Source organism: Chaetura pelagica, unplaced genomic scaffold, assembly GCF_000747805.2.
Source record: "Chaetura pelagica isolate M959 unplaced genomic scaffold, ChaPel_1.0 scaffold356, whole genome shotgun sequence".
NCBI lineage: Eukaryota > Metazoa > Chordata > Aves > Apodiformes > Apodidae > Chaetura > Chaetura pelagica.
The window spans coordinates 1423862-1435120 of NW_009953964.1; the positions used below are offsets into that span (position 1 = coordinate 1423862).

The 11259-nt window shown below is 37.5% G+C and overlaps 1 protein-coding gene across 1 annotated transcript in view; it reads right to left on the reverse strand.

Moving 5' to 3' along the window:
• The window catches only part of TENM2 (teneurin transmembrane protein 2), a 468850-nt gene that overhangs the window by 251986 nt on the left and 205605 nt on the right, over nt 1–11259 (reverse strand). The window lies entirely within an intron of this gene.

Here is an 11259-nt window from a genome sequence, read left to right on the forward strand (position 1 = left end):
ATCATATTACAATGGCCAGTTGCTTTGTCTCCCCTGTGCTTAACATAATTTAATTTAATTACAAGATCAGCACCTGAATGAATCAGCTTTCCCCTTTTGCTACAAGAGATGAAGCTGAGACTATAACAAACACAATTCAAGACAGCTTGGGCAAAACATGAGAGAGTGACTAAAAGAAAGATTGTTAAATTGTTTCAACTGCAATGAAGTCTGGGACTCATTTGAAAGAGTTAGAGAATACTTTTAAAGTTGTAACTGACGTTTGAGTTTCCTCCAATCTCACAATTGGCTATTATCGTAGAGGAATAACTCTCATGAAAGATGAAAATAGTAAGGAAAAAAGTGCCATTGAAACACCTAGAGAACCCATGGGTTGTTCTTTACTCAAGCTTCCATGTTATAGCGTTCAGAAGCTCCCATGGCTTTATCTCTGTGTAAGCATGTTTGAAATCCATGCTCTCCAGCTGCAGGACACTTGTTCTCTTGAAGAGCAGGACTTAGAAGTCCTACATGATGGAATGAACTGAAGTATCAGAGGTAGCCACACACCTACAGCTTGGAAAAGATTTCTCACTATGCAATTGTATTAGACTTGAGAGTTTACCTGCACAACCAGGCTTTCAAGTTTTAAGTAATATATACCAACACTGCTGTGATTAGTCTAAATAGTTTCAAACATGTCTTCCTTAAAGGCTTAAATCTACTCCTGCTCTGCACCACAGAACTGGCTGCCCTCCTTACTGAGATGCTGATGTGGCCCTGCTTGCTTGCACCCTTTGAGGCATCAGGAAAAGCAGAGAGGTAAACAACCAGGAATTGGATTACTCCTATATTCTCAGCTGAGATAGAATTCAAAACTAATCTGATTATATGTATATTATGAGCCACCAAGAATCTTTCTGCAGCAATTACCAAGCTTCCCCACATAACAAAGGGCATTTCATTTAGCACTGGGCTAATCTATCAAGTGGTAAGTTTCAAAGGGAATGGTTGGGGGAAAAAACCAAACAAAATCCCCTGAAGTAGGTTTATAAAGCAGGGATATTGCTTTTTTATTGAACTGCAAAGAATTATTTTAGACTCTTAAATGCACTGAACGACTTTCAAGTAAAAATACAATTTATCTTCTGGACTTTCAAAGCTTAAATCCCAGTGCTATAACTTCTGTAAATTCTAAAAGGCTGCAGAGCAGCAGTTGGAAAGGCTGTGCCTGTCTCAGATACTCATCTCAAACCCCAGAGCTCTGGCTGGTTAGGGCAGAGGGAAAGCACACTGACTAGAAGGGGCTGACACCTGCCTTAAAGATGTGTAGCCAAGACTATACAACAATTACATTATGCTTTTTAATTTCAGCTACAATTTGTCAGACAACCAAGTATGAGCTATATGCTTGCTTATAGATCAAGCAAGCCAGAACATGAAAAACTGCGGGAATACAGTGCAATGCTATACATATGTATATGCTCATGCACATCTGTACAATGAGATTTCTACCAAAGCTGTCAGTAAATACGTTACCAGAGCTGTAGAAGTACAAGCACACAACAGAGTGAAACTTCAAAGCAAAGGAGGAGAAACAGTAAGTGGAGGAGGGATGCAAGAGGGAAAACCAGAAGAGACACATTCTCAGACACTTTCCTCAGGTGTGTGTCCACTGCTGGGTAGTGTTTGGGAAACAATCAGAAAGAAACTAATGATCAGTCAGAAATCTGTGACATGATCATGATGATGCAGACACAGTAGAAGAGCACACATGACTGGAAAAAAGACCATTGTTTTACAGAGAACAAGGAAAGATGAGAAGGAAGGAGATTAGCACTTGACTGCAAAGAGTACCCATTTGAAGAGAGGATGAAATGACTGAGTTTGGGATCCTGAGAAACCCTGGGAAGGCAACAAGCAAAAGTTTGGACTCTGAACTTTCAGAGAGCAGACTTCGGTGCAGTCAAGAAATCACTAGACAGAACCTGCTGGGGCACAGCCATGAAGGACTTGCCCAGGAGGTGTGGCACAGAGTGAGGGGGCAGCGAGTCAGGGATGGATGCACAATTACTGGACAGGCTTTGCCAAGAGTGCTGAACAAACTGATGGATATTGTCATAAGGTGACATTCACCTGTGAAAAAAACACTGCCATGGGGACAAGGCCTTGCTAACTAATGCTTGCCTAAGAAAGGCAAGAAAGATAACCTGGGGAACTATAGGCTGATCAGTATCACCTAGAGCAATGCCTCAAAAGAATTTGAACTATTTCTCTTTGGAAACCTTTGCCCAAGTACATCAATGACTAGAAGATAATCAGGAATAGGTAACTTTGATTTACCAGAGGGCAAATAAAACATCATTATATTCTGAAATTACTATGGAGGTAAGGAGAAAGCAATCAATGTTGCACTTAGCTTTCAGTAAACCTCGTGACACCCTCTCCCATAGCATTTTCAGCTGTAAGCTGAAGAAATATTGCTTGGACAAATGGACTTTTTGCTGAGCCAAAAATGGGCTGAATTGCTAGGCTCAGAGGGCAGGAATTAATGACTCAATGTCCAGTTGACATACAATAGCAAGTAAAACGTTGCCAGGGTACTAGACTGATTCATCCAGTATCTTCATCAGAGACCTGGACAATGAGCCAGAGTGCACTGTCAGTATATTTTTGGTTGGTGTTAAACTGGGGGAGTGGCTGACACAAAACCCACAGCATCTCATTCTAGGAGAACCTTTCAAGTTTTCTAATACCACAGCATTAGGAATACAATGGAGGGCAGGTTGGTTTGAAAAAAAACAAACTCACATGAACCGTTAAGTTCATTTAACTTTTGCCCTTTGTACCAATCAAAAATAAATACCAGTTTCAGCAATACCCAGCAGTTAAAATTTTTAATAACACATTTTAATTCCTCACTTTTATAACTTCATTTCTAGATAAGCAATGCTGTTGCAAATAATGGAAATTATTTGCCATTTTTAAATTTATCTTAAAAAAAAGCTAAGTCAATGGAATAAAACAAACAAGGTTACTGCTTCTTTCCCAGTTTGTTGAGAATATTTGCTAACTGAGACTTATCTTGGGAATACCCACATTTGGACTTAAGTGTCCAAAGAGCCTACAAATGACAGTAGCTAAAAATTAGCAGTTCTGGTGTCCCAGTGCCCTCCATGGTGAAGCAGGTGGCAACAAGATGACTAATGGCAAAGGACAGAGCAGAGAAATTAACTAGTGAGAGAATTTCAAATGAAACACACTCTTCTGTCTTAACTTAGATGTTTAGGACTTGACCTAATTGTAAAAATGTAAAAAAAGTTATCCAACCACAGCCAGTCACTTCAGCAGAACAAAATAATTTGCCTTAGCATGAAACTTGTGCCACCTTCATTTCATGTCTACCATGTTAGCATATGCTCCTCCTTATTACACTGTTGGATTTGGCCCTATTTATAACAGAGTCATGTAAATTCTGTTAATCTGACTAACTTCCTTATTTGTTATTTGGTTCAAGATCCCACTCCTATGAGGAGCTGATTATTTGAAAGCCTCAACACTACAATCCTCCTAGCTTCAGAAAAAGACTTCTAAAAAATGATATGAGTGGAGTCTAAGGATTTAAAATAAAAAAGGCCTCTAAAAATAATCCATTTACAGAATATAAATTCATAATATTTTCAGACTTAGCCCATAACCTGCTCTTCAAAATGCTCTTTATTTTTAGACTGTTATTTAATTATACATATATTTTAACCTTGTTGATAGAAAGAAAGATGACACCCACAGAAAGATCCAGACAAAACACCATAATCTAATTTGCACATTTGCTAGTATTATACATCAGAATACGAGGGCTTCTTTTCCCCACTAACTTCCTTGCTAGTATGACATCATATCAGTGACTTCTCTGTGTATTTTTAGGTCATTCTTTTCATTCAGTTGCTTTCCTGAATAGGGAAGGTTCTACCAGGCACAGTTCCATCCACTTGCCTAACTTCCCTGCAGTGCTGAAGGAATGCTGGCTGTTTGTAAAGGCTGATCTGCTAACACAGCAAATACAAAGCTGTCTCCTTTCATCATCACCTTTAGAGTTTGGGCGTAAACATGACACTGCACAAATGCCAAGATGTTAATCTCAGACTGCCAGTAAAATCTATCTCCCAAAGCTTTATCATTCTGTCTGTACTAGATAAGCTTCATTGTGGATATTTAGTGTGTGAGTCAGAAAGTTCATCTACGAATCAATTTGCATGTGCCCATAAATCAGTTGCATAAAAACCAGAAGAGAATAGGATTGGTAGAGCTCTCCATTGACACACCAGCATGAATATTTATCCAGCAATCACAAACACTGACAATGTTCTTCCAATCCAGTATGCAAGTGGAGATCAGAGTAGCAAAGAACAGTGAAACACACCCTCAGAAACCCAGTTTCCAAGTATTTTCCAGGAATATGAAATCACTAAGAACAGACAAATGCAGGACATTCTCTGGAGCCTCTCTCACAATGCTTTTTTGCCTAGGTAAAAACATATTCACACAGTCAAGTGGAAAAAATATTCCAAGCAGCTTGTTAATCACAAATACAGAACAAACATATCAGTGCAACTGAAAATCACCAATGCTAATGCAGAAGGCATCTCTGATTAGAAATGCTCAAAAATGATTATACAGATGAGCAAGCCTGATTTTTGGGATCATCTTCTTTCTGCATCTGACATGTAAATGTATCTATTCTGATAAATCAGAGTAGAAAGTAGCACAGAAAAATAGAAAAGTTGTATTTTAGCTTAAATTAATCTGACCAACTTTTGAGTAAGGAAACTGTGATTAACTATGTTTATCTGTTGCTCTGCAGACAGGATGTGAAGTGGGGATGTAAAATACACAAATCATGTTAGACAGTGTGGGTCAAAACCCCTTCTCTTTATACTACAAATTCCTAGGACTAATGTGTTTGTGACCTTGGGGAAAGCAAAATTCTATCTATAACCAATTTAAAACAGAAAGCAGAATCAAAAGCACCAGGGGAATAGAAAATGAGTTAAATCTTGAAGTGAGTCTAGAAAAAAACTCAGAAGCCATTTGCCATTATTTCAAAGGACATTATATGTAAAGAGCACTAAATGTCATCCTTTTCTTGTGCCTGTTTCTCTGCTGATTCATAATTATGTCACATTTCACAGCACTGGAAAGTGAGTTGACCCACAGGACACATCTCTTGGCTGATCTCAGTGCTGATGGAACTGTGCTTGCCATCTACTGGCTGGAAAACACAAGTATCAAGGCACTCAACAGTGTGCTGCTTGACAGTTGGCCTATCAAAAAACCCACAAACAGATTGGCAAGAGGAAGAAAACGTGGTCCAAGTAGCACATGCAACACTTCTCAGCCCAACAGACAAAAGAAGAGGAAGCAGCCATTACTAGATGAAGGGGTAAAGAGACACAACAGAAAAGGGAAAAGCAGGGGACCACGAAGTGGCACCTCTGCTGGCAGCCCAAAGCCTGCAACATGCCCCTGCTGTTCCTGAACCACACACACTACTCAGATCCATGTCTTCCCCTCTCAGTTTTAGGATATGTTTTCCCAAAACATCTTCCCAGGCATAAAATAAGCTAATTCCTAGAAAAACTAAAATTGTATTATATGTCAACAAGTCCTAGTGTGATTATATACATAAGAACAAGCAGGTGCTCACACCTGCCCAAGGTCAGGAGGACCCAGGTAAGTACATGGAGAACAGAAGCTGGAATGCTGAAGCCCTGTTTCTATGAATCCCAGATGGTCATGCATTTGTACTTTCTATTTCAACCTCTCAGAAATCAATTTAAAAAAAGTAAAATTCAGAATGCAGAACTTCAATAGCTCTACTGGCAGCAACACTTTGATTTATTTGACATTTACTGATCATCTGGTAAACTGAACACTGCAAATTCTAAATCGCAGAAAGACAAAGCTAAGGAAGGAACAAACAAATGCCAGCATCATGAGGCTGGAGGAACAGAGAAGCTGGGCGGGAATTCTATTAAATAACTTGAGACAACTCTACACATAAGCATGAGGAAGTGAAGGATAAAGCACTGAAAGGCTTAATCTAACACTGCATGTCTTAAATAGTAATGTTTCCCACTGAAAAAACCTTCATGAAATCTTCAGTGTAAACAATAATTTCTCTCTCTTTTTTTAATTAGACACCCCTTCCTGTGACACTTAGCAGTAACTTATCAGCCTTTTAACTCAATACCATTAATAAAACATTATCTGAAAATCAGGATTAAAATAATGAGAGCATCATGGAATCACATCTTCAAATCCCATTAACACCAACTCAGGCCATCATTCAGAAACAGTTACAGAAAGCTTTGTGAAAGTGACACTATTTTAACACATGAGAAGACTGAAAATACTTCTTCCATTTGTTCCTCATCTTCCTTGGTACTCAAGTTTCTACTACTAGCATGTAGCCACAGGTGCATGTCAGTGCTGATCCATCAGTATGGGAGTCATTATGGAACTTAAGCAGTCTTGCATAGCTTTGTAGGCTGTGCCTGGTTCCATGTTCAAGTATCCCAGCTTTGAGACTACTACCTTATTATCAAACTACAAAAAGAGGGGAAAATGAAATAGATTTCTTCTAAAGTCAAGTTATTTTAATAATTTCTAGTACAAGGAAAACAAATAGAACCACGTAACAGCTTGAATTTTTATCATACTGAGTTTTGATAAGAAGCTGTGACATTATGTGATTTTTCCAATGTATAGTAATAGTTCTTTAAAGAGAATGTTAAGGCTTTACAGTGGTTTAATAAAACACCTGGTAATTAACATGAAAAACATGGACAGCCCTGTAGAATCTCTGATGCTTTATTAACTATTTTTACTGTACTTTGATCAATGTGAAAAAAATTTAAAGCAGATACCTCTGGTGCCACAGAGGCACAAAGATTAATCAGGAATATTGAGATATTGCCAATGAAGAAAATATTAAGATAATAAACTACTACTACATACTAGGGATGAAATGTACCTCCAGAACACCCTGCCTACAAGCTCGTACAGCCTTCAAATGGCACTCCATTTTTCTCAAAAACCAGAAACCATAACAACTAGAACCTATTTCTGAAAAGCTAAAGCCTAATCCTGTACATTATCACTTATTTCTTAATATAACTCTAAGCATATTTACACACTGTAACAAATATTAAGATTCCAATGAGAGATTTTAATGCCAAGGAAAAAAATGGAAAGGATTTAGATTTGTCACTGTAATTCTCTGTGAGCATCTCAAAGTTATCAAATTCTCTTCTTTCTTTTATGACTTCTCTCAACTCAGAAGTTTACATGGTCAAAATTACTTTCATTTCCCTACCCACACACAGAGTGGGAATCAAAGTATGTTTCAAAAGAGCAGGTAGGTCCTCAGGCTAGCCCCAAGCACACTGAGGAACTACAGATGTTGAATCTTTTTCCTTGATAAGTGCACTAGTTACAGCTGTGCTTACGTTTCATTTGACAAACCAAAGTAAAATCGTGCAGTTGCAGTCTTGATTTTTTTAAATAAAGATGTGTTTCCATGAAACTCCAATTTTATAAATTGTAATTACTACATCTCTTCCCCACATCTTCTTAGATGTCACTGTACAACCCTCTCTGCTCAGATGCAGTGAAAACATTCGGTCAGAACATCTTTACATGTATAAATGTTTATCTTTACATTTAACCAAGTGTTATAATACTGAGCTTGAATCATGTGACATCTTCACATGACAAAATGACAGGTATTAATAAGTATTACTGTTTTCCATTTAAGATTACTTAAGAATAAGCCCTAGGATATTTGTGATGTTTTTAAAGCCATTTTTCTTATTCCTTTAATCCTATTCTTCAGTAAGAAGGCAGTCAGCCACCTTTTCCTAAGAAGGGACTCTCACCATGCAGCTGCTTTTGTGCATAAGATCTTGGCAAGAAGCTGGAGGTACAGAACTGGAAGTGCAGCACAGACCGTACAAAACACAGGAACATGCCAGGAAGGAGGTATTTTGATGAGGGAACAAAGACATTCACCAATCTTAAGAGACAAACAGTGGAATGACAGAGTAGGTTTCAGAGAGAGGCTAATAACAGCAGCTCAACAAAGCATCACAATCCGTGATGTTTTGCACAAAGGCTGGTGTAGCAGAGATGGGATCAGGAGCATGGGTGGATGGGGACCAGGAGTGCTTGAAAGAGACTGGAGCTGAACAAAACAGATTAAGCTTCAGTGCTTGACAACACACTGGTGACTTCATGCAGAGCAATAAATACCTTTACTAATATGGACCAAGTGTGCTGTGCCAATTGAAAGACAGCTAATTTAGATTTTCTATCCTTTTATAAAACAAGAGATAGGCCATTACATGAAATATCTTTGAATATATGCTTTGAAAGACTCAGAGAAAAGGCTTTTATCCTTCATCTACTAATGAAGTATTTCTCAAGATTAAAAAAGAGCTGTACTATCCTACTTCTGTTCTCCCTATGTAGAGAACTACAGCTAAGGCAACAGAAAAAGAAATATAGTCCTGCTGCATAATATTTCAAGTCAAATAATGATTAATAACAAATGTGGTTCAGCATTTGCATCTATTTGCTGTCAGTGAAGCTGCAATGCATGGTAATGAGAATTTCGGCCTAATACTAAAAAAAAAAGAATTAAAAAAAGAGGAATAATTGTCCACGAAGGTTCCAGAAATAATTTTTCCTATTTATGAAAAACCCTATGGTTCCACAAAGGTTTGTGAAATGTTATGACTTCTCAGGAGGAATGAAACAGAATTCTTTAATGTAGATGGAACTAAAAAGTCTCTGTTTTCTCTGGATTCATAACAAGATGCACTCAATTCTAGTAGCATATTCAAGTAAGAAAACATTGTCACAATGTCTTGCAAAATTAGTAACAGAACACATCTCAGTATCTTGAAAATTCCTTTTTTTCCCCCCAACACTAAAGTCTATACAACTTTGGTCCACATCTACCTGAACCAAAATATAATTTTTCTTAACCAAAAAAAAATTGTTACTTTTTAAGTGCATTCTAACCATGTAACAAAAAAGTACATTACTAAGTGATAGCCAAGACTCTATCAACTAATCATACAAAACTTGAGTAAAAAGCAATATGGAGACAAAACTATTTTCTAAGAATCTGACTTTCCATTCACCTCTATTTTGTACTACTGTTAAATTAGGCTAATATTCATTTGCATGTTTAGATGTTATAATCTATTTGTGGTGTACGCAGAAAGCTGTTTATGGGAAACACTGTCTTGCAGGAGATTTAGTTTTGAGTTTACAATGGTATTTAATTTCAATATTCCTACCATGCTCTTAAGCCTACATCCCATACCAACAGTGTCAAATTAAACATCCACAGCTGAAGTAAACAACTGTAGCATCATCAATAGCACTGCTGGGATAGAGGAGTGAGGGGGGCCCAACATTTCTACTTAAATTCTATAGTACAGCAAACAGGTTTTTTATTATCTGAGACAACTTAGGGAAGCAGAGAAATTAACTAAAACGGCTAAACCAGGAATCAATTCTCTCCCTCCCTTATGTCTGAAAAGAGACACAAATGAAACAATGCTACACAAGTCCCACTAAACCAGTAAAAAATCAGCAGCATATAATATTTATTAAACATACCTGATTTTCAAGAGAAGAGATTTTTAACCAATTTTATACATAGCAAACTAGTATTTGCCCATTTGTAACTGCAAGGCTAATGAGCTGTACAGTTCGAGTCGCATTTTGCATAAAACATGGATTTTATTCCAACTCCAGAAAATTATCATACAGCATGACTGACAACTCATGGTCTTCCCTTAAAGAGAAAAAAACAAAACCCTGTAATACACTTCTAGAAAACAAACAATATATGCTTCTACCCCTAGCCCTTCCTCCTCCCTGCAGACAGACTCAGCATGTGGTTCCTGAGGAATTAGTTGTAGAAGAACTCCCCTGCTGACAGCAAAATGCCAAATGCACGTCCTGCACATGTAATGTGTCTGACATTTCCACATCTCACCAGGTTAACGTTTCTGACAAGTGCTTAAAAATATATACCTTTTAAAATGTGTGTTTATTGCTGCCTTCCTATCCCTACTTTCCAATGTTTCAAAATGTTATTTTACTCATGAAACCACCCCCACATTTGTCTTTCGATTTAAGTAGAAGTAATTGCTTGCTGAGGGTCAGACACCTTTTTGGAATCAATGGGTACATTTCAGTTGATGGATGTTAGAAAATGTGGAAATATTATCTTCTTTCTATTCTTTATATACAACAGAACTGGTGAAAACTGAAAAGAAACAACATGATTGGCAGATTAAATGGGCACACTGAACATGTTTAGCACCTTACCTTCTTCAGTGCTGTTATTCTGCACTGTAGGAGACCTTGGGAAAATCTGGCAACTTTCAAGTGTTCATGCCATTTCTTCCCTTCTACTTCCTGCCATGCAAGTTCAAATCCCCAGCTGGGACCTTTTAATGGCCAGTATTTACAGAAGTGCTACTACTAAACCTGTACCTAACAGGTTTTGTGCAAACCTTCCAAAAAGTGTTATGACAGTACACACACAATGGACATATTATTTATTTTTCCTCAGAACTTATAAAATGCTTCTGAACAGTAGGTCAGTCCTCACATTTAAAATGTGAATCTTGGCAAGTGATTTCATCTAACTCACCCAAAGAGACCCTTTGTTGTCCATCTGGCTTAACATAAAATAATTCAAGAACACACAAATATTTATATCTACATACTTCACATGTATGCTTTATATATGCTTCCCAATTCATATGGCAAATGTTTTCTCCTCATTAAGTTTAAGTTTTTTCCTCAATACTAGTGATATGGCCAATGACAGTAGCATTCACTGATGCTAATTAAAATTTATGATTTTGCAATGGGATTCATAAATTACTGTAATTTCTGTTGGAAATTGAATTGAATAATTAAGCATTCCTCAGTAACATGCTGCACACCATAAAAATGAAAAGCCCCAAAAAACAGAGGGATTTTAAGCTCTTCCCCAGAATATATGCACCATTCATTAAAGGCTTTTTTTCCTTTCTGGACTGTCAGTCTTGTGCTCTTTAACTTTGCCCACCCCAATCAAAAAAGATTTCAAGGCAAATTTGAAGGTTTTTTAACTTCCTTGATATTCTGTCAGAGAGGTCACTTCTGCTTCAAAGAAAGACAGACCTTTTGGGATGCAACACAGAAAACTGT